At 33.5% G+C, this 25,318-nt stretch overlaps 1 pseudogene; it reads left to right on the forward strand.

Annotated features, from left to right (window-relative positions):
- Positions 1 to 6,056: 6,056 nt before the first annotated feature.
- Positions 6,057 to 25,042, forward strand: LOC139870788 (desmethylxanthohumol 6'-O-methyltransferase-like; annotated as a pseudogene).
- Positions 25,043 to 25,318: the final 276 nt, after the last annotated feature.

A 25,318-nucleotide genomic window follows, 5' to 3' on the forward strand; every position in this document is an offset into this window, starting at 1 on the left:
TAGATTTAAAGTTTTACGTAATTAATTAATTGCTTACTAATCACTTTTATTTTGTCCATTATTTTCTTCATTATGCCACTTGTAAAATCTTGACTTGGATTTTGATTGGTCAAAATCCGAATATGAAATTGAATTTGAATGAAAAATAGTTGTTCTTTGGTGAACGGATACGTATATGTGTGGATTTGAGCAGTATTGTTAATGACTGCTGAATCTGAATTGAAGAATGTACAGTGTAACTTATTAATGTGAAATCTAAATATTCCTCGGGTATTACCTACCCGTTAAAATATTTTCACCATTAACAGTTTGTACAAAAGAATTTTTAATTACAATCTTTATGAAAATATACTTACATATATATTTTTTTCAGATGTAATCGTGGATTTAATGAGTTAATATGATATTAAACTCATCTGATTTACAGTTAGAACTAGAGTACATAATCTCTAAAATATTAGAGATTAAATAATCTCCATGAGGAACGAAGATAATGATGAGGAACGATACGTAGAACGAATATTATGCTCGAGGTATAGTTTGTGATGTTGAGGCTTGTGTTGTTGCTGGTACTGGTGCTTTCGGTGCTAATATTGGTGGTACTGTTGATGCCGGTGTTGACAGTGATGTCTGCAAGTTGTGCATCGTACTCTCCAAAGCTACTACTCGAGCACGAAGTTCGTTGACCTCTTCTATTATTCCTGGATGATTGGCGGTTTGAATAAGCGGATGAATAATGTTTAGAATTATAAATATTATGTAATCGTTGCGAGCTATTCTAAAAATGAGGGTAAATATGGTGTTTCGAACTGGTTTGCCGGTAAGTGCTACAGGTTCATCGCCAAGAGTGTAGGTTGGTGGGTGGAAAGGATTACCTTCTTCTCGCCTCCATTGATTAAGTCAACTACGAACCCATCCCCAATTCATTCATAATTGAAGATGACTAATTGGTTGATCCATTCCGATTACACTACTTTCGGAGCTCGAGTGAAAATCCATATCGGAATAGCTGTTGGAATCTGAGGGATTTGAACTAGTTGCGAGTTTCATCTTACACGATCAGATAAAGTATTTTTGATAGGAAATAGATTATAGGATTTAGTTTGGTATGATTTAATACATAACTTACATATGTATATACAATACCCAAAATCCCATAAGTCACGGAGGAAACTTCGGAAGCTGTCAGTCAAAGTTTATAGTAACAGATATGCTAAGATATGAATCTGTCTATATACTATCTATGCAATAAATGCAGTAAGATGTGTCTAGACTTAGGAATGATAAGCAGAAATTTTTCACTAGGAATGATAAATAAAACTTATAATATGCAGCTAAGGTCGAAGTCCAGACTTGCTAATGCATCCTAATGACTATCAGTTAGACACACTAATGCAAGACCTGGTTCGCTAAGACCACCGCTCTGATACCACCTGAGATGACCCGTTCTAATCCACCTGGACGAAGTCTTCAACAGATGGTCCCATTGCGAGGTTCTGACCTCTATATGCCATGAACAACTCCATGTAATATCTTTAAAATGAGCAAATGCACAGCGGAAGATTTTTTTTCAGATCTGAGAATAAACATGTTTTAAAAGTGTCAACCAAAAGGTTGGTGAGTTCATAGGTTTATCTTAAATAATAAAATTTATTATTTTGATAGACCACAAGATTTAAATGTGCATGGTACAAATGGGCCCGAATCCTACACCCACCTGTAATATACATGCGATTTCCTTTAAATACAAGTACACATATCTCGTGTGCGAAATCATTTTTCAAAATACTTAATAACGGTACACATATCTCGTGTATAAAATATCATACACATAACCTATGTATAAAAATCATTCTCTCGATATATAACATTCACGTTGCTTTCTTTGCTTGGTAACTGACCTTAACATTTAATGCGCATCATAAATATCCCCAAAATAAATAGAACTTTCAGTCTGTAATAAATATATAAACCTCGAAGTACTAAACACCACGCCCACTAGCTCTTCCGTCTAGTGAACATTCTGGGTGGGGGTGTTAAACCCGGTAGCTACCTTTAGGATTCGCGTGAATTAGGGGCCATACCCATTTCCTAATTCTTAGGTTACCAAGCTATAACAATAAGGAAAAATATTCACATCAATTAGTGGTAATTATAACGTCCAACTAATTCAATAATAATCAACAGAACTTCTGTCTGTATAATAATTCATTCGAGGAATGTTTTGCTTGTGTCTATCTCGTCAAACTTTTATAAAAGCATCTCATGTATTCTCAGTCCAAAAATATAGATTTCAAAGGCATTTAATAAAACAGTTGTAAAAAAAATGTATGTATTCTCAGTTCCAAAAATGTAAAGAGTAAAATGGAATCAAATGAACTCACAATACGATATTTTGTAGTAAAAATATGCATACGACGGAACTGAACAATGCTAGGTTGGCCTCGGATTCACGAACATATATCAAGTATATCAAGTATATATATTAACACAAAATAGTAATTGAACAAGTTTATATATTTTTATTAATAATATACTTGTTATATTATATGTTATATAGATAAATTTATATTTAATCTATATATTTTATATAACTAATACTTATCATATTAAATTTTACTATAGTAATTACTCATTAAAATATTATTTAATATAATATGTAATATAATATGTAATATTGATATTAATTTAGTTATGTTTTATGTCATAAATATATTTTTATATAAAAAATCTTTATTTGATATATTAATGATACTAATAATAATAATGATAAAAATAATACTAGTTATGATAAGAATCATGATAATTTTAATAACACTAATAATGATAATTTTAATAATAAAAATGATAATTTTAATAAAAATGTTAATTTCAATAATACTACTAATTTTAATAAAAATGATAGATTTAAAAATAATGATACTTTTAGTAATAATGATAATAATAATAATATTGATAATAATAATAATAATAATAACTATAAAAATAACAATCTTACTACTAATGATAATATTATATGTATTTATATTCTTAACCTAATCTTAATCATACTTATAATATTCATAATCATTATATATAACCATAATTACTTTTATCTTAATATTTCATAATTTATATATCCTTTATATCATAATTATAATAATAATAATAATAATAATAATAATAATAATAATAATAATAATAATAATAATAATAATAATAATAATAATAATAATAATAACAACAACAACAACAACAACAACAACAACAACAACAACAACAACAACAACAACAACAACAACAACAACAACAACAACAACAACAACAACAACAACAACAACAACAATAATAATAATAATAATAATAATAATAATAATAATAATAATAATATAATAAAAATAATAATGAAATAATAATAATAATAAGAGTATTAGTAATAACTACCTCAAAGGAGTAGCCCTTAAGAAAATGCCCAAGCCCGGGTTTGAACCTGCGACCTCCCGCTAACCTGATAATATCCTTAACCACTCCTCTGATCACGCTTTTTTCTAATTAACTAGGTTTTAGATTTATTAAACCCGTTTTTCTGTTTCTATATTTCTTGTCATTCATCACCGAAGGTCATCATCATCATCATACATATCATACATCAAAATCATAAATCTAAAATCATCACCATGTTATTCATACTATCATCAACATGCAGACCATCATAAATTGTACTCGTCATCATCATTTAACATTCGTTATCATGTAGTATCATCATCACTCACCATCGTTAATTCATTATCATAATCTTAAACTATCACCCGTAAACATACTCGTTACCCTAATCAATATCTAATTATCATCATAAACGTATCAGTCGATCCATCAAATGTCTTTAATGGTTCAGTTTCTCAAGTGAACTCTATTAGGCCGCCACCCTTTTTCAGCCCAACTGATTTATTTAGCCCAATAATCTCAGCCCATAAAGGGAGTCCAACTGATTGGAATTAAATGTGTAGGTTTCGTGTTTTACAGTTCGCAGGAAAAGAAAGAATCGAAAAAAAATAAACGCGGTGGTGAAAAGTAACTCGACAAGAATAATGGGTGGGGTCTGATTCAGCATATAATTATCACTAAAACCTCATCATTTTCTTTTTTGCTCGTTACTGTTGGAAACAAGAATACAAGTAGAACGTATTGTAGCAACAACAGTAAACATAGCAGCAGGTTTTGGGTGTTGGAGATCGACAGAAAAACAGAAGTATAGCTGCTGTTGCAGGAAGAAATCGTATGGTAGCAGTAAATGGGTTTATGGAGCCATCGATTAGAAATAGGAAACAGATAGATAGAAAAAAATAAAGAGATGGTGGTTTGTAGGGTATTCACGATGGGAACAAAACAAATATATGGTATAGCAGTAGGTAAGTGGGTTTCGGTGGTGGGGTTTAGAGGTTTAGTGTGGTGGTGAATATGTGGTCGGTTATGGGTTGCAGATGGGTCTTCGACGGTTGATGGTGGCCGATTATGGTTGTGAAGATGGCGGTGGTGGTGATGGATTGAGAGGTGTTTTTAAGTGATGACTTCGATGGGGAAATGGTTTGGCTTTCGGACAGCAACAGTAGAAACAAGCGACGATGTACAGTTTTGAATTCAAAGTATGGAATTTGAAAGATGTAAGAATCTAAGAGTGATGTTTTCTGTTAAATTTTGGCTTGGATTCTGATTTTTCAAAATCAGAAAATGTAATCAAATTTGGATGCGAATGGGTGTTTTGATTTCTAGGAAAGAATGTATATCGTTGTGAAAGTAGTGAGTATAGTTGATGATCTGCTAAATCAGAATCGAAGAATGTAACATATTAATTGTGAATTTATATATCTCCCGGGTATTACCTACCCGTTAAAAAAATTTCACAAGTAATATTTTGTACAGAAGAATTTTACTACAGTCTTTATGAAAACATATATGTATATTTTCTTCGGATGTAATACAGATTTAATGAGTTAATATACTATTAAACTCATTTGATTTTCGGCTGGAACTAGAAATAAATAATCTCTAAAACATTATAGATTACATAATCTTCGCGTAGTATTTCACTAATGTAGTCGATACTTCATTATCTATTCTTATTGATATATACTCGGTGAAGGATGTTGGTGCTCGTGGAATTCTTATGAACTTCGTAAGATATAAATGATGTCTTCTAAAAAGTTTCGAGTACATCGAAGATAAAAGTGTAAAATCAAACATGTAGTTGATTAGGTACCTTGACATCGCCCTTTGATTTCTGTAGATACCTTTTTAAAGAAGGATAATACGAATATTAATAATAATAATAATAATAATAATAATAATAATAATAATAATAATAATAATAATAATAATAATAATAATAATAATAATAATAATAATTATAATAATAATAATAATAATTATTATTATTATTATTATTATTATTATTATTATTATTATTATTATTATTATAATAATAATAATAATGATAATGATAATAATAATATTGTAATAATTAATGTGTTAACTAAAACTTTCATTAAATATTATATAATAAAATTATATGAATTAATTAATTTTAAATATGTTTTCATTCATATAACTTTTTCATCAAATATTATATAACACAAATATAAATATTATGATCACTGTTGGCAAATAAAAATTTTGAAAAATCAACAGTAGATATTTAAGATATGACGCATGAAGTAATAATAAGATTTTGTTATTTTTTTATTTTTTTATTTTTCTTGTAAAGAAACCTCCCTAACACCAAAACGCATTTGATATAAAAGAAATGGGGAGTGATATGTACACAACTCTTTTTTGTTATGTACACAACCAACATTTTTTACAGTGTTGTACAGTACAACATTGTAAAGCATGTTGGTTGTGTACATAACAAAAAAGGATTGTCTACATATCATCACCCAAAAGAAATACTCCCAAATGAATGTATATGCATATGCTAGGGGGTCCATGGAAGTAAGGTGCCTATATAAACTAAAGACACGAATTATAGTCTATTCATCATATTAGCATAAACAAAATTGTCATTTCTTATATCAAAAATAATGAATAAAAAAGAAGAGGATCCAATAATCAAAGGCCAATCAATGATCATGCAACATCTTCAATCTTTTTTGATTGGTGTAGCTATAAGATGTGCCATAGAACTCAAGATTGTTGATATAATTCACAATCGAGGTGTCCCGCTAACTTTGACTCAAATAGCTCGCGAGATTAACTCTCCGACGTTAAATTTGGATGGCCTCTCGCGCCTCATGAGGTTCTTGGTCCGCAAACAAATTATAGATGAGGTGCATGAACCAGAATGCATCGAACCACTCTACGTGCTAAACTATTGTTCTAAATGGCTCATACATGATGAAAGGAATAGTCTTGCGGCATTTGCAATGTGGATGACCCATCTAGATTCAACTTCACCTTTTCTTGGGTTAAAACAATCTATTGTAGAAGGAGGTACCGCAATTCAGAAGACATATGGAGTCGAATTGTGGGATTTTGCTTCGACCAACCCACAATACAATAGGATTTTGGGAAAATTGATTGAATATGCATTGAACTTTCACACATTTCCTATTGTATGCATCTAATTTTCAGATTTCCTATTGTATGAACTAAACTATCTAATTCGTACTATTGTATGTAGTGAATGGTATATAGCAGGTAATCCATTTATGTATAGCAGGTCACCTAATAAAAAATGAATTGAACTTTCACTAATTTATTATATGCATCAAACTTTTAAATTTTCTATTGTATGTACTTGTCTTCATCAAAATTTCTCCAACGAATTGTAAAACGTAAATGTAAAACGCAAAAAGTAAATCGTAAAACGTAAACGTAAATGTAAAATGTAAGATTAAAATGTAAACGTAAAACGCGCGCAAAAGCAAACACGCGCAGAATGTAAACGTAAACGCGTTCTAACGTTGAACGTTAAGTAAAACATAAACATAAACGCAAAAAGCGCAAAAAGGGAACGCAAAATGTAAGCAGGTAAATGTAATGAGTAAACGTAATACGTAAAAGCAAAACGTAAGCATGCGCAAAACGTAAGAGTAAAATGTAAAGTCGCAAACGCACGAAAAAAAATAAAAGAAAAAGGTAAATGCGAAATGTAAACGAAAATCATAAACGCAAAATGTAAATGTAGTAAGTAAACATATACGTAAAAGCAAAACGTAAACCCAAAACTTAAATGCGCGCAAAAAGTAAACGCAAAACCTAAGAGGAAAAAAATGAAAAACGTTATTACGTTTTGCACGCGTTCACTTTTTTGTTTGTGTTTTGCGCGCGTTTACGTTTTGTGTTTACGTTGTACTTTTACGCATTACGCTTATTTATTACGTTTATGTTTACGTTTTGCAATTACGTATTGTGTTTCCATTTATGTTTATGTTTTACTTACCATTTACATTTTACATGTTAAGCGCGTTTACGATTTATACGCGTTTTACTCACATGTTTTACAATTTACCTTTTTTGCATTTTACGTCTACGTTTTACAATTCCTTGGAGGAATTTTGATGATGACAAAAAACATACAATAGAAAATTTGAAAGTTGGATGCATACAATAGAAAATTAGTGAAAGTTCAATGCATTTTTGATTAGGTGACCTGCTACACATAAATGGATTACCTGCTATAGCCCATTGACTACATACAATAGTACGAATTAAATAGTTTAGTGCATACAATAGGAATTCTAAAAGTTAGATGCATACAATAGAAAATGTGTAAAAGTTCAATGCATTTTCAATCACTTTTCCCTAGGATTTTCAATGAAGGAATGGCATGTTTCACAAGGATCACCATGGATGCGATCTTGTCGAGTTATGAATTTCATGGTGTGAAAGGAACTTTAGTGGATATTGGTGGTGGTATAGGGACGGCTATAAATGACATTGTAAGAAAATATCCACATATTAAAGGTATAAATTTTGATTTGCCTCATGTTATTTCAAATGCACCAACATATCAAGGGGTTACACACGTTGAAGGGGACATGTTTAAGGCCATCCCCCTGCAAATTCCTATTTTATCAAGGTATTAATCTCTCCCACATAAATGTAAAATATTTATAAATGTTATGTGTGTTTTGGAACACATGCCCTTAATTAATAATCAAAATTATAATTAATTAATGAAGGAACAGAATAAATAATAACACTGGTTTGTTTTTAGGGAATTGCTAATGACAACCCTTAGGGTTGTCATTAAGAGTAACCACCAATCAATTAAGCATTGACTTCCAATCAATAAAGGAGTAACCCTCCAATTTTTTTTTTCTTATTCCCATAACTGCCATATGCTCTCTGATTGCAACGTATCAAATATTGAAATATTTTCTTTATAACTGCAAATCCACGTTCACCACCTTTAAATTAATGTGGTATTTTTTCGGTTTCTACTCTCCAGTTACTATTTTTGTGTTTTATGACCTTCATTTCGTTTTTAAACTTTTAATTTGCATTTGCAATGAGATATTGAAGTTATGTACTCTGTAGTACATATTTTCTTGAAAGTCAAATTGGTTTTATTGTACCACCGAGCATATGGCTGAGTGGTACCAAGCTCCTGGACTGTGAGTCCGCATCATTTCATCGCGATTGGTGTGGGTTCGATTCCATGGGGGGAAGTTTACCGCATATTATATATACACAGTCAACCTTCGGGTCTGTGGTCTCTACACTTTGCTACTGGCAGGTGTAGGTATATAATAAAATCGATCCGGTTCACGTAAGTGCGAAGATTCGAGAGCAGGTTCCTTCTAGCGTGTGTGGGGCGACTAACCATCTAACCGGCCGTTCAAAAAAAAAAATTTGGTTTTATTGTATGAAAAAAGTAATGATGATGAATTTATGATGATGATTACAGTATACACAAACAAACGAACCTTAAGAATTGAATTGTAAAATGGGTGTTGAAGACTTGAAGTAATGGAAGAGCGTAATAATTTATAAGCTTTTACAAAGTAACTTCCATTGAAGGAGATGAGTATGGAGACGGAAGTTAATGGGTTATTGTCATGAAAGACTAAATGATGGAGAGAATATAAATCATTGACTTTTGTGTGAAAAAAGATCTCAATTGTTATTTACGGTTATTTGTGAAAATTATTTTATTTTTAATTACAAGATATATAATTGTTAGTTACTTGTTAATGACAACTCTTAGGGTTGTCATTAGCATTTTTTGTTTTTATTGCAATTTTCTACGAACTCCAATTTTTTCCCTTTTGCTTCAATTTTTTCCCTTCCTTTTGACAATCGAATTTAACAAACGTTCCTCGACGCAACGTGAGGGCACCCCAGTAGTAACTAGTTATTCACAAGAGACGAACTATAAATACTCTAAACAAATAATAAACCACCACTATGACCTCCTAACTATTCGGTAACCATCTATTATCCACTAGCACATGTTTAATTACTCATAACTCCACTAACTGATAAAGTCAACCTATCAAACTATTAGTAGAACATTAGAATTTAAAATAACAAAGTAACTTACATATATCAAACGTCCAAAACATTTTGACACGCAATATATACGTGAAATCACTAACTAAACCGATTAAACCCAATAGTGTGTGCTTGATGTTCTATTATATATATGACAGTCAGTATTGCATAACTCGAGTGATGACAAGTGTGTTCAGATTCTCAAAAACTGTCGAGACTCCATAATTGAGAAACCTGGGAAAGTTATTATTGTAGATATCATTCTAAATCCTAAAGGAGATGGTGTATTCGATGATGCATGTATTAATTTTGATATAATTATGTTAGCGACTTGTACTATTGGTGGGAGAGAAAGGACCGAAGATGAATGGAAGGCGATATTAGAAGACGCGGGATTTAATTGTGACGTCCCGTACAAAACCATCGTGTACGGATCATCAACAACAGGATCATCACAAGGTCAAACACTATATGCTGTTTGAAAACCGATTTGCATTCATTAAAAAAAGATAACGTTTTACAAAGATAACATGTCATAAGACTTATTACAAACCATTGTTCCAAAATAACATAAGTTTACGAATGCAAAACATAAGTTTCATAATTTGAGACATCTCTAGTAATGCAGCGGATAACTAGTACAGTAGGTCCATAACAGCAATTCAATAACAGCATAACAGCAAGTGTAACAGCGGAAGCAATAAACCTCTAGGCACCTGAGAAATACACGCTTAAAAAGTCAACACGAATGTTGGTGAGCTATAGTTTAAGTTGTAACAGTAACGCAAGATAGGCCACGAGATTTCAGTGCTGCAACAGCGTATCAAAACAGTATGAAAAGTATATGTATAACCGTGGCCACCCGGTAACTAGACTTAACGTTTATAACCCCCTGAAAGTACATTGGCGAGTGCGTATGTTCACGAAGTATTAAACACCCGTTAAATGCTAGCGCGACTAGCCCGAGTGGGGATGTCAAACCCTATGGATCCATATCTAAGATTCGCGTTCACCGGTTCAAAAACCAATGACTAAACGTTACCGTGCTAAGGGGAATGTTTATGCCGTTGTATAACCCACACACATATAAAGTTTAAGTACTCGTGCCTAGTATGTAAAACGTAAAAAGCGCATGTATTCTCAGTCCCAAAATAGTTAAAGTAAAAAGGGATGCTATAACTCACAGTGATAAAAGCGGTAAAGCGGTAATGAAAGTACGCAAGTAGTAAGTCGGTCCGAAAGGTCGTCAACCTAAATCGAAGGTTACTAGGTCAGTAGGTTGTCTTTATAAATTCTAATAGTGCATAAAATAAGTTTAAGTGTCATCATCATCATCATTCATCATCATAAAAGCTAAGTAAGTTCGACAAGAATAGAGATCGAAACAATAGGCTGAATTCGGTCAGCTGCTACGACCTCTACGTAAATCAAAAACACGCATAGTCAGTGGCTATGGCTCCGTATATGAGTCCCCTAACCACTGACCAATTTCCAGAACCTAACTCGTCTTCGTTTGACCGTGGCGATGGTTTAAGTGCGAGTAGGTCAGAAATTTCAGCACAACGTTAATAGGGTGTAGTGACTCTCGGAGGGCCATAAATCCTAAACCGTAACTCGGATTAAGACGAGGCCTATTCGGAAAATCATCTACTCGAACCGAAATAACTGAAAACCAAATTTCCAGTAGCCCAGGTGGTTTGATCAGATACGAAAATCAGTGGACAAATGCTCCGGTGGGGTTCTTGGTGCTTGATGCTCATCACGGTTCTCATCCTTGATGCTTGTAGCTTCAAGTGTACAACTCGTTGATGGTTTAGCATCACTTTTGACCAAGATTCACCATCAATACACAATATGTTAAGACCAAGTAAGAACACAACTCATTCATGAGTCTTAGATGGATGATGAACCAAGGTTACATCATATCCTTACTCTCAACACAATTTCAATTCACAATAACAACTAAAGCTACAAACTTTACATCAATTCAACAAGTATAAGCACAATCCAAGTCAAAAGAGGTGATGGAACCCTAAGCTAGAGATCTTGGATCCTATTCACACAAGTTACAAGGTTGCAAAGCTAGAAAGCTTGAACCCTTGATGTTCTTGAAGATCTTGAAGCATAAAGCTTGGATCTTTAAGATATATGAAGATAACAAACATAAGTTTGAATCTTTTTAACAAAACAACATGATCAAAGCAAAAAGAACTTAGATCTAACAAAAAGATATGAAGATTCAAGCTAGAAAGCTTGCATCTTAATTGTTCTTGAAGATCTTGAAGCATAAAGCTTGGATCTTGAAGATGCATGAAGATTACAAACAAAAGTTTGAATCTTTATCACAAAATAGAAAGATTAAAGTATAAAAGAAGTAGATCTACAAAAGATATGAAGATTCAAGCTAGAAAGCTTGAATCTTCCATGTTCTTGAAAGATTCGTGCTTGAATCAACAAGATATAAGCAAGATCAAAGCTAAAAGGAACTTGATCTCCATAAATGATGATGATGGTACACGAAAATGATAAGGAAAAAGAGGAAGAAAAAGAAAACTTACAAGAAGAACTAGAGAGGAAAGAAAGAAAGAACAAGTGTGTGTGAACACCAAATGATCAAGTGTTGGAATGAGAGGCTAATGGTTAGTATTTATAGGAAAGGAAATTGACATGGATTGATGACATGGCAAAGGCCTCATGGGCCGTGATTTTTGAGGAGGGGAGGGGGAGACAAATTGTTACTTTATAGATAATGGTTGTCTAAAGTGTGTACTAATGCTAGAATCTCATGTGACAATTAGATAATCCTTATCCATTATGCTAGTATGACTCATTAATTATTTATTTATTTATTTATTTATTATGGGTCACTAGTAATAATACTTGGGCTAATTAATTGGGTCACTAGCTAGAGTAGGGTGGGCTTGAGCCCAACAAGGTAGAAAGTCCAACAAGACTAACTATTGGGCTTTAGCAATTAAATAAATAAAATTAAGCATCCAAAGGCCCAAGTAATTATTATTATAAAATAATAATTAATATTTCGCTGCCCAAATATTTCGGTTCTGACAAAAGTCAAACGTGCGCTCAGTCCGCGGTTTATTCGTAACGGCAAGTAACACTAACGGCTATAAAGCATCCGGTGGACAAGTTAAGCATTCTACATACACCAAGGCACGTTTTAAAGTATATATGAATATAAAACACGTGTGCCAAGGTTTCGGAGTAATAAAGTAACACAGTACGCACAAATACGCAGTTTCGCAAAAATACAAGGCATAAAAGCAAGTCGAAAAAGCCGGGTCGTTACATTACCCACCTGTTAATGGGAATTTCGTCCCGAAATTTGAGGAGTGCTCAATAATGGTACCGTATTTGAATAAGAAGGAGCGTATCAAATTTCCATGAGACTTGTGGGCTCAGAAGTGAGTTATTTACCTTGAAAGGTACTCGGGCGTATGAAAGTAGGAATAGGTATATGCCATTAATTAAGTCTCTTGTCCTAAGAGATCAACAAATTGATTTCGTTTCTGGCTAACATGAGTATGTCATCCGAATATATGTATCCACAGAAGGAAAGATGATGTTTTTAACCTTACAGGCATCTTCAGTAAGCTGGATGCATGGAATGCATCAAACTCATCTAAAACATTGAGCGCTTATGTCGCAATACAAGGCTAACAGGTAGAATGGAAAACATGGTGATCATAACCATGCGATTTGATGTCTGGATAGTGTTAGCCACGGATTTTGTACTAATCCCTTAATTTCGAAAGGAGACCATAGGTATGAAGAACCCGATATTTAAGAACGTTTCATTTGACTATATGAATTGAAACTTTTGCTGGAAGTGAATAATCGGACTTATATGCAATGCAAGCCATAATTATCTATAGTGCCTTCAGGACGGTCTGAACGAACAATGAAGGATATCACCTAGTTTACCATACTGCAGGTGAACTTATCCTTAGATGGAATGAAAGAACAGTTCCATAATTTAACTTTATCCTTTCAGTTACATGTTGAAATTAGGGTTAACATTAACTAGAACAACATATAGTTGCAACCAACGAAGGAAGGAATGTGTAGAGTAACCATATCCGTATTACAGATGTTTTAAGCAGTCCCTTCCAAGAGGATAACAAGATTCATAGATTCCTAAAGTATGTTACTTTACATTTCTGAAAAAGAATCACACGAAAGGTGTGATCTTTGAACCAGGGTGGACTCTTCGAGCGGTTTGTTCTGAATTTATCCTTATACTTAAGGAGATGCGCGGACAAGAAGATACGTGGACCCTTGGTCGTAAAGAACGGTTTACTCTAAGTGAAAAGAATCTCAAAACGATTCCTTGTACCTCAACCTACTAATTCATAGAGATGATGTTTACGAGGATGTTGCGATTAGCCGTGAAATATTGAGAATAGAAACCCACCTAGTGCCCTTCCTACAATGGGGTGACCATTGAGTGTACCTCAGAAAACTGATTTATCGGCCCGCGATTTTGCCATGTTTAACCTTAAAAGGAACATTTTTTGAGTACAAAGACTTCCTAACAAATTTTTATAAATCTGCCACCCAAAGTGGCTCAAGCGTTTTTAACAAGGATTTTAATAGTAAGCTTCATCCCTACCGGAGGGAGAGAAGAAGTGTGATCCCTACATGGTGTAGTCTAATACGGAAACCTTTAATAAAATCAACCAAGGAAGTTTTGAAAAATCTTTAAACGTTTGATGTGACAACATAAACGGAACGAAGTTCTTAGTAAATTTAGAAGTATGTACAACGTGTACCATTTTGCACAAAACTATTTGGCTTAAGTTAAACAACTCGAATAAGGAGTGATGTTTAAATAATTTGAAGGTATAACTTTGTATGTACTAACCAAAATAAGTAAGGGTGAATTTATACATATAAAATTTTATAAATCGCATCGGTGACAGAAAAATTTTATGACTTTCATTTGTCCGTAAATCTCGTGAGGACCGCACGAATAAACAACGTGTAAAAATTTTGATAAACATAGTTTTTCGTATTTCAAAGGTTACGAGTTGAAAAAGGTCGAGTGAAAAATCTTTGGATCATCGGTTGACATGTTACTAGGTAATGAAAACTAATGAATTAAATGTAGTTTTGATAACACGAGTCTTTGGGCAAAAATGTTCACGTGTGAAGCCGTTGCTAAAAAGTGAGGTATGAAGGATAGAGCATGAGGATGAGAAGTTAATCGCTTCTTGACTTTGTAAAAATGCCAAACAGGTTATGGCTAATAATAAAGTCGGAATACTAATGGTGTTAATATCGCTAGGTGAGAATCCCTTGGAATAGGTTAGGACAAATAAGATTTCGGGGGTAACGCAGTAATTTTGAATGGTTTAAGTGTTAGTGGATGCCCGAGGGCTCTGCATGACGTGGTAGTAAGTGCCTTCATCACATACATACACACATGAATCTCTCAATTTCGACGGTTGTAAAGTCTTCATGATGACTTGGATACGAATAAGCAACGAAAAATTTTATATAATAAGCAACGAAAGTTTTATAGAAACCGTTTTTAGGTGACAATGTAAGAAAAGAAATGAAGTTCTTAGTAAACTAGGGTTATGTACAAAAAGTACCATTTAAAGTAAAATATCTTTTGAATAAAAGATTTGATTTGTAAATGCGAAAGTAAAATTTCATATGTATTTGTCAAAAATAAGTAATCATTTACTTTATTTTATATAACATATATGATTTCAAAAATTTGCACGAATGACAAACAAAATAAATTTACTTTTATAAAACCTTGGGAGGATCGCACAGTAAAATAGTGTGTGAAAAATTTTGGCAGCAAAAAATTTCATATTTCGGAGGTTACAAGTTGGAAAAAGATCGAGTAAAAGATTTTTTTTTTGAAAATTTTGGGTGACATTTGAGCATCAATATCATGAGGTAATGAAAACTGTTGAATTTAAATGTGGTTGATGACTATTAGTAGGGCATAAGTCCTTTGACCAAAAATGCTTAAGTGTAAAGTTGTTGCTTATAAGTGAGATACGAAAGGGAGAGTATGAGGGTGGGAATTAACTACCCATTGATTTTGGAAATATCGAACTGGTATGACTAATATCGACGTAAGAAGGGTGATGGTGTGATTATCATTGATTAAGAATTCTCTCGGAATAGGTTAGGATTCAGTGTTGCATAAGAATGAGCATCAAATACGATTCTTGGGTAGTATAGAATTTGAATTGCTGAAGTGACGGGATACAGTTTCCTTTATGTATCGTTGTCCATTGTATCGGTTTCTTCCATGGTTAAAAAGTGAGCAGACTTGGTGAGGCGGTCAACAATAACCTAGATAGTGTCATAACTGCCTATTGTTTTCGGTAGTTTTAGGATGAAATCCATCGTCATCCCTTCCCATTTCCATTGTGGGATCTCGGGTTGTTGAAGTAACCCAGATGGCTTTTGGCTCACCATTCTCGCGAGGTATACAAATAATCTTCTTACTATAAATAACTTTTGCTTTCATCCTTGAAAGTCAGTCCGTTCCAACTATTTCCTCAAAGCTTCCTAACTCGATGAGTATTAGGTTATTCTTAAGGTCCATTCCAACCAAATCTTATTATACTGCCGTGAAAATTTTTATCAACCTTCTCAAATAACATCTGCTTGTGCGCAGGTAACTAATCCTTTCCAACTACTACTATAAAACTTCCAAGTTTTGTTGGCATGAGGTCATCTCCAAATGACCCACCTGTTAATTTTTAAGGTACTATCTTAAATTACTCCTCTATCTCTGCCAACTTACCATTAGCTTGTCCTATAGAATACTTAACTCTCATGGTTGTTAATGGCTTATTAGTCATCACACTAGGATTCTTAGATATAAGGTTTCTATCACTCTAGTATTAAACAATTTTGAGACGATAAATCGTTGTGAAGAAACGTACCCTAGCTAAAATCAGGATCCATGCGAGTCTCCATAGCTGAGATAACGATTGCTCTATCGTATGTGAGTCCAAAGTTTTTTCCTATTTGAGAACTTTTTCCTTAAGTATCCAGGGTGTCTATATCTATAACAAATTTTCGGGTTATCAATTCGGCAGTCCAGGCCCTTCTCGTACAGTATCTAGACTAAGTGGTTATTCCTGCCTTTATCAGACCATAATGCGTATACTCAAGTGGTTCCTACCAAAATTTCCTTTGAATCGCTTCATATTCCTTATGTAGTAACATTGGGACTTCTGCATGATTCACTTCAATATAATTACGCTGGCCTGGCGTCATTATATTGTACTAAATCGTACGTTCATTCCAATATCACTCCATATGGTCAATGTAACGTGATCACTTCCAGTTCTACTCAATTTCATCCAACGGTGCTTTATCTATGCTATCTCAAAACAAAATCTACATAATTAATCTCACAGTTTCTTGGTGTGGGTGCGTAAGTTCCGTAGGTCATGCACCAATGCCTAAATGTCCCGAAATTTCTTCAAAATATTCAGGTTCAGGTAACGTCGTTAGGTTCCTTTCTATAAATTCAATCTGGGTCTCGCGTCGAGTTGTATGTGTAGCAAGTAGTAATACGATATGTCTTGAGGCGACTCCCAAGTCTTTGGGTATAGCTGAGCATCAGTAGAAGGCACTCTGACCTTGTGAAAGGAGATGTCCTCCCGACTTCCCCAATGCCTAAGAGTGTTAGGGTACTAAATCCAGAAATGTCGTCAGATCGTCGAATAGTGGTGAAGAACGAAAGAGATAAGTGATGGTCATGAAAGCGTACGAGATACGAGCCATCTTGCGGGAACTGAAAAACCTTCGAATGTTCACACGTCGTACATGGCTATTTAGAGTGAGCTCGGGGTGCGGTTACTCCGACAAATCCTCCAATATCTCCTCCTCCGAGGATCGACTTTAGTGGGCGTGTAATCCGAGGGGTACTCCTCCTAGATTGCGTGAAGAATCGTTTCGATCTCCAGAATGGTGGAACGATGGTAACAGGTGGATTACAATACCAATCCTTAGGGTTAAACGTGTGGGAAAAGGGTTCAGAAAAACATTTGAACTAGGAAAGGTAAGTTTTCCAAGTCGGTACAGCGAATAGCAGGCATGAAGCAAGCACGTAATCAGGCACTACAGCAACCTAGATCATCTACAGCAGTATATAGCATGGCAGTATTAACAGTACTAAACAGAAGTAACATGCAATCGAAAGCAGATAGTAGTATACAGTAGCGAGGATAAGCAATAGCATACAGTGAGTTCACATCGCCGTAAGAGTAAGCAGTAGCATACAGCAGATCATATGGCAATATAAGTAAGCAGTAACATGCAGCAGTAGTAAACATTAACAAGTAAACGAGCAAGTTGTAGATTAGTCCTATTAGTGAATCCTACTCGGGTCGGTCTAGACTCACTAATGCAACCTAATTCCCTACAACCAATGCTCTGATACCAACTGTGACGCCCCGTACAAAACCATCGTGTACGGATCATCAACAACAGGATCATCACAAGGTCAAACACTATATGCTGTTTGAAAACCGATTTGCATTCATTAAAAAAATAACGTTTTACAAAGATAACATGTCATAAGACTTATTACAAACCATTTTTCCGAAATAACATAAGTTTACGAATGCAAAACATAAGTTTCATAATTTGAGACATCTCTAGTAATGCAGCGGATAACTAGTACAGTAGGTCCATAACAGCAATTCAATAACAGCATGACAGCAAGTGTAACATCGGAAGCAATAAACCTCTACGCACCTAAGAAATACACGCTTAAAAAGTCAACACGAATGTTGGTGAGCTATAGTTTAAGTTGTAACAGTAACGCAAGATAGGCCACGAGATTTCAGTGCTGCAACAGCGTATCAAAACAGTATGAAAAGTATATGTATAACCGTGGGCACCCGGTAACTAGACTTAACGTTTATAACCCCCTGAAAGTACACTTGGCGAGTGCGTATGTTCACGAAGTATTAAACACCCGTTAAATGCTAGCGCGACTAGCCCGAGTGGGGATGTCAAACCCTATGGATCTATATCTAAGATTCGCGTTCACCGGTTCAAAAACCAATGACTAAACGTTACCGTGCTAAGGGGAATGTTTATGCCGTTGTATAACCCACACACATATAAAGTTTAAGTACTCGTGCCTAGTATGTAAATCGTAAAAAGCGCATGTATTCTCAGTCCCAAAATAGTTAAAGTAAAAAGGGATGCTATAACTCACAGTGATAAAAGCGGTAAAGTCGGTAATGAAAGTACGCAAGTAGTAAGTCGGTCCAAAAGGTCGTCAACCTAAATCGAAGGTTACTAAGTCAGTAGGTTGTCTTTATAAATTCTAATAGTGCATAAAATAAGTTTAAGTGTCATCATCATCATCATTCATCATCATAAAAGCTAAGTAAGTTCGACAAGAATAGAGATCGAAAAAATAGGCTGACTTCGGTCAGCTGCTATGACCTCTACATAAATTGAAAAGACGCATAGTCAGTGGCTATGGCTTCGTATATGAGTCCCCTAACCACTGACCAATTTCCAGAACCTAACTCGTCTTCGTTTGACCGTGGGGACGGTTTAAGTGCGAGTAGGTCAGAAATTTCAGCACAACGTTAATAGGGTGTAGTGACTCTCGGAGGGCCATAAATCCTAAACCGTAACTCGGATTAAGACGAGGCCTAAACGAAAAATCATCTACTCGAACTGAACTAACTGAAAACCAACTTTCCAGTAGCCCAGGTGGTCTGGTCAGATACGAAAATCAGTGGACAAGTGCTCCGGTGGGGTTCTTGGTGCTTGATGCTCATCACGGTTCTCATCCTTGATGCTTGTAGCTTCAAGTGTACAACTCGTTGATAGTTTAGCGTCACTTTTGACCAAGATTCACCATCAATACACAATATGTTAAGACCAAGTAAGAACACAACTCATTCATGAGTCTTAGATGGATGATGAACCAAGGTTACATCATATCCTTAGTCTTAACACAATTTCAATTCACAATAACAACTAAAGCTACAAACTTTACATCAATTCAACAAGTATAAGCACAATCCAAGTAAAAAGAGGTGATGGAACTCTAAGCTAGAGAGCTTGGATCCTATTCACACAAGTTACAAGGTTGCAAAGCTAGAAAGCTTGAACCCTTGATGTTCTTGAAGATCTTGAAGCATAAAGCTTGGATCTTTAAGATATATGAAGATAATAAACACAAGTTTGAATCTTTTTAACAAAATAACATGATCAAAGCAAAAAGAACTTAGATCTAACAAAAAGATATGAAGATTCAAGCTAGAAAGCTTGCATCTTAATTGTTCTTGAAGATCTTGAAGCATAAAGCTTGGATCTTGAAGATGCATGAAGATTACAAACAAAAGTTTGAATCTTTATCACAAAATAGAAAGATTAAAGTATAAAAGAAGTAGATCTACAAAAGATATGAAGATTCAAGTTAGAAAGCTTGAATCTTCCATGTTCTTGAAAGATTCATGCTTGAATCAACAAGATATAAGCAAGATCAAAGCTAAAAGGAACTTGATCTCCATAAATGATGATGATGGTACACGAAAATGATAAGGAAAAAGAGGAAGAAAAAGAAAACTTACAAGAAGAACTAGAGAGGAAAGAAAGAAAGAACAAGTGTGTGTGAAAACCAAATGATCAAGTGTTGGAATGAGAGGCTAATGGCTAGTATTTATAGGCAAGGAAATTGACATGGATTGATGACATGGCAAAGGCCTCATGGGCCGTGATTTTTGAGGAGGGGAGGGGGAGACAAATTGTTACTTTATGGATAATGGTTGTCTAAAGTGTGTACTAATGCTAGAATCCCATGTGACAATTAGATAATCCTTATCCATTATGCTAGTATGACTCATTAATTAATTAATTATTTATTTATTTATTATTATGGGTCACTAGTAATAATACTTGGACTAATTAATTGGGTTACTAGCTAGAGTAGGGTGGCTTGAGACCAACAAGGTAGAAAGTCCAACAAGACTAACTATTGGGCTTTAGCAATTATATAAATAAAATTAAGCATCCAAAGGCCCAAGTAATTATTATTATAAAATAATAATTAATATTTCGCTGTCCAAATATTTCAGTTCCGACAAAAGTCAAACGTGCGCGCAGTCCGCGGTTTATTCGTAACGGCAAGTAACACTAACGGGTATAAAGCATCCGGTGGACAAGTTAAGCATTCTACATACACCAAGACACGTTTTAAAGTATATATGAATATAAAACACGTGTGCCAAGGTTCCGGAGTAATAAAGTAACACAGTACGCACAAATACGCAGTTTCGCAAAAATACAAGGCATAAAAGCAAGTCGAAAAAGCCGGGTCGTTACATTAAGAGTTACAAAGTTATCAAGATTCCTACGCACATATCCGTTATCGAAGCTTACTGTGATTAATGCAAGTAAAAGAGTGTGACGACACATATATACCGGTGTCCATCATTGTGCATACAAAGGGATGATGATGCACAACGATCATAAATCAGTTGTCCTTCATTCTCTTTTATTCCTTTTCCTTTAATTCATCATCATCATCATCATCATCATCATCATCATCATATTATTATTAATAATAATAATAATAATAATAATAATAATAATAATAATAATAATAATAATAATAATAATAATAATAATTATTATTATTATTATTATTATTATTATTATTATTATTATTATTATTATTATTATTATTATTATTAAATTAATGTAGTGTAATGTTTGTTTTTCAATTATGTAATGTTTGATTCTCAATTAGTAAAACAGGCCCGCGCGATGTTGCGGGGCTTCTGGATTGCGCATTCATAGTTAACGGAGCGTTATGTATTTACGGAATAGTTAGTACCTAGGTGTGTGTATGTATTAAATATATCCGAGGTATTTAGCGTTTTTTTAGAAGTCTCCATTTTGCGTATAGTTAGTCCCGTTGTGTTCATAAGATTTTTTTGAGTTGAACGGTGTGTTCGAAAAAATTTAACGCGAGGCAGGCGGAAAGATATGTCCCGTTGAAAATATGGGTGAAGTTTAGTTAAGTTTTTTAATTAAAATAATAAGTTTCATTTTACACCCCTGAGATGGAGATTGAATTTGAAAGTTGAACAAAATTTGGGGGGTGTTTGTTTTTTTCTCCTCCTTCTTCACTATTGTCGTTTTGACCCATTTTTTGGGGTGGGTTTGGCCAAAACGACCAAACCATTCATGGGTTTTAGTATATAGTGCTAATAATGCTAATAATAATAATATATTAAATAATAAATAAATAATAATAAAAATCAATGATAATAATCTCTTTTATCTCTAATTAGAAAACTTTTATGATGTCATAATTAATGTATAAAACCCACATGGCAAAATCTCACCCACTAGATGACTCTCCTAATTTTAAATCTCAGCCATTTAAATTGCTCATGGCGTCATTTAGGTTATTAATCGACAGTTACTATTGCTAATTACATTGATGCCCTTAAACCATAGCAGTTACCAACTACTTTTCCTTAATATTCGAGAAACATCCGTTTGGCTAAACATATCAACAAAATAAACAAAATACCGCTTTGACATTCTGCTCCATGATTGTTTCATTCGATCGATTATTACAAGTCCATGTCTTTGATTCAGGTTTACTTCTTAATCACAAATATGTAATCAATGATTTATGTATCACTAAAAGGTTTTGTGATTGATTTAGGTTTTTAATTTCTGAAGAGTGACTATATGAACATCCATCTAATCATCGTTATGAAAGCTTATGTTATACTTTTACAAATCTGATTTCAATGATAAATGTTTTCTAAAAAAAAAAAAAAAAAACTAATTTGATTTATTACCTTTTTTCCGATAATCAACCTTTCGATGCATCATTAGGGAAATCCGTAACTCACGGTAAGTATTTTAATGAATTAGGGTTTGTAATGGAGTTTTTTAATTAGATTCTCATTTCTTGTATTTTTTAAAATTTGGCGATTACAACCTAGCTTGAATATAGTTGCTTTATACTATTACAGTTCTTACATTCAACCAATCTTTGAATCAAATATCATGTATTTGATTTGACAGTATCTGCGTGATTTTAGAAGCATTTGTTTCAAAGATGTTTGTTTAAATCTTTCAAAACGTAGTATTATATCGAATATCGTTACTTAATATTTAATTTTGTTTTAAAAAATATTTTTGTTGCAGGTTCTGAGAAGTTAAAGGATCAAGCTATGATCACAGGTTGGATATGTACTTTGTGTTGTTGGAAGTACCATCGAATTTTTTATGATATTCTAATATTGTGTTACTTCATTTATTTGCAAAGGTGGATGCCAGAAATTTAACCTGTGATGATGCTAATGTTCTCAGGTGTGCCCATGTTCTCTGTTTGTATGACTTCTAAGTGCTTTCTCAATTTTTAGCTCTTTATTTAATTTATTACTATTTTGTGTATGTGTAGATCATAATTTACATCTCTATTTTAAATTTTAAAAATGGTGTTTATGGTAACCTATCATTTTACAGTACCCCTTCCCCAATGGTGACCCAGGTATAAATAGCTACTGAAATGATCTTGCATCTTCCTAAGTTATTAGTTTATTATCCTTACTAATATATATCATTATCCCCATTATAATTATATGGAATTTTGTAGTTGTCAGGTGTGGCCCCTCCACCAATATGTAGAAATATGCTACCAAATGGTCCATTCTCAACTTCTTCAAGTGCTGATGCATCCCCAAGGTCAACTGTGAAATCTACCATCTAAGCTCCCCGAAGAAAGTTTGTAGATGAGGGGAAGCAAACAAAGGTTATTAATTTTTTACATTGTTTGCGTTCGTTTTATTTCTTTCCACATGATGTTTGTTAAAGGTGTCAATATCTACCATTTTTAAATTAGAAAGTTGGATATGGATGATGTTTTTGTCTGTAATGGGTCAAGCGTGCAAATGAAAAAAAAAAAAAAGATTTTGTGAAAGGGATTGAAAGTTGACCTAAGTTTAAATTTAATGCATACAACTGCATAAGTCTGTTTCTCAGAAACATATGTATTTGACTCGCTTATTATTCAAGTGACAAGCGCGATTCAGGCAGATCCTAACTTATAAGTAGTAGGATATTTAGAAAATTGGTTTGTTCTGTTCCCATTTACACTGACACTACTTATACTTGCCATAGAACCCGTTTCTGTTACAAGTCCGATGCTTCTTCTAGGACCAGAATTAAAAAACAATCTTGCTGATATCTGAAAAACACAAAACATGTTATAGAGAGAGCATTAAAAACATGCCCAGCATGTTAACATTAATTAAATGTGGCAAAACGAATTAAAACAAGCTTGGTCAAACGGGTCATTATTGGTTGTTTTCGTAAGTTTCGACTCATAACAGTCAAAGTTAGGATGAGCAGATGAGTGTTATTGTAGAAAATATATATATTGTTATTCATAATTATTTAACTTTTTTGTATCTTTCGCTCTTTATAAATTAGAAGTCCTTTGCATCTTCGGATGAGTAGTGTTGCAGGTAAGACTCTTGCACTAGGGCAATCGAATAAACTTAAGGTGACTTTTGACCCATTTGACATATTTCCGTTTTAGGTACATTTTTTTATTTGACCTCTTGAGGATAAAACACATGCCTGATTGACTCATTTATTAATAAAGTGTAGATGGGTCAGATGCTAACATTGTTTACTAGGAGGTTTACACTGTATATAAGTGTACGACTCTTACCATCAACAGATACAAACGGACCCAGGGCTACCATAAGTATAGTAAGTCATTTTTGTTTGTTAGTATTATTATGAGATAACGAATTGCTAATTATTGTGGTGTTGTATTATTGTTCAAGTAGGATGTTTGGTGTGGATTGCGTATATTTATTAATGATGGGTAAATATAAAATAATTAAATATATTTTTTGTGAATATTCAATGTTGAATCATGAGTAGGTATGTACCAGTTTCTATGCAGCCGATTTTTGTAGACTTTATGTCCATGAGGAATGTTTATCCAACTTTCAAAGCAACTGTGGTAAGCAATAACAGCAATATTCATCATTTGTATATAATGTATAATGCGGTAACCCATTTTGAATGTTGCAGCTTAGCTGGTAGTGTTCAAATTAGGCCGTCTTTTTGTAGTGTTACTGCAGCAACACTTTAAATTTTTTCTATACAGATTTCTGTTTCAGGTCCGTTTATGCTTTATTGTTTCAAGTTAATCACATTTTATCTCAATTTATTGTGGCAGCTTGTTATCAATCAAATCAATTCTATATTCATATTCGTTGCTTATATTTACCTGTTTAAACATATTGAAAGTGAACACTCCAATTCATTTCATCTACATCAGGTAAGAGTCTGATACTTACTAATGTCAATTGTCGAAATTAGTAATGCATTATTGAATTCGTATTTTGTTTCAATGTATGTTTTAAACGTAATCACAAAGTCTGCTGATTTGTGTGTGTGTGTGTGTGTATACAGTGGCGATTGTAAGATCAAAACCAAGTGGGGTCTTATACAATTTGATTGGTACTTTGTGAATCTTTTTTCTAAAGAATGATCTTTTACTTACAACCGTTAATTTTTAAAATATACAGGGTCATATCTTTAAATTTAGTGGTGTCCCGTACAATTTGAGTAGTGTTGTATAAAAGTCTTTTTTACACCAGTGGGTTCTTAGGACCCCACTCACAACAAGCTAAATTCGCCACTATATATATATATATATATATATATATATATATATATATATATATATATATATATATATATATATATATATATATATATATATATATATATATATATATATATATAACCAGTTAACCCCAAAAAA

The sequence above is a fragment of the Rutidosis leptorrhynchoides genome, chromosome 10 (genome assembly GCF_046630445.1).
Source record: "Rutidosis leptorrhynchoides isolate AG116_Rl617_1_P2 chromosome 10, CSIRO_AGI_Rlap_v1, whole genome shotgun sequence".
Classification (NCBI taxonomy): domain Eukaryota; kingdom Viridiplantae; phylum Streptophyta; class Magnoliopsida; order Asterales; family Asteraceae; genus Rutidosis; species Rutidosis leptorrhynchoides.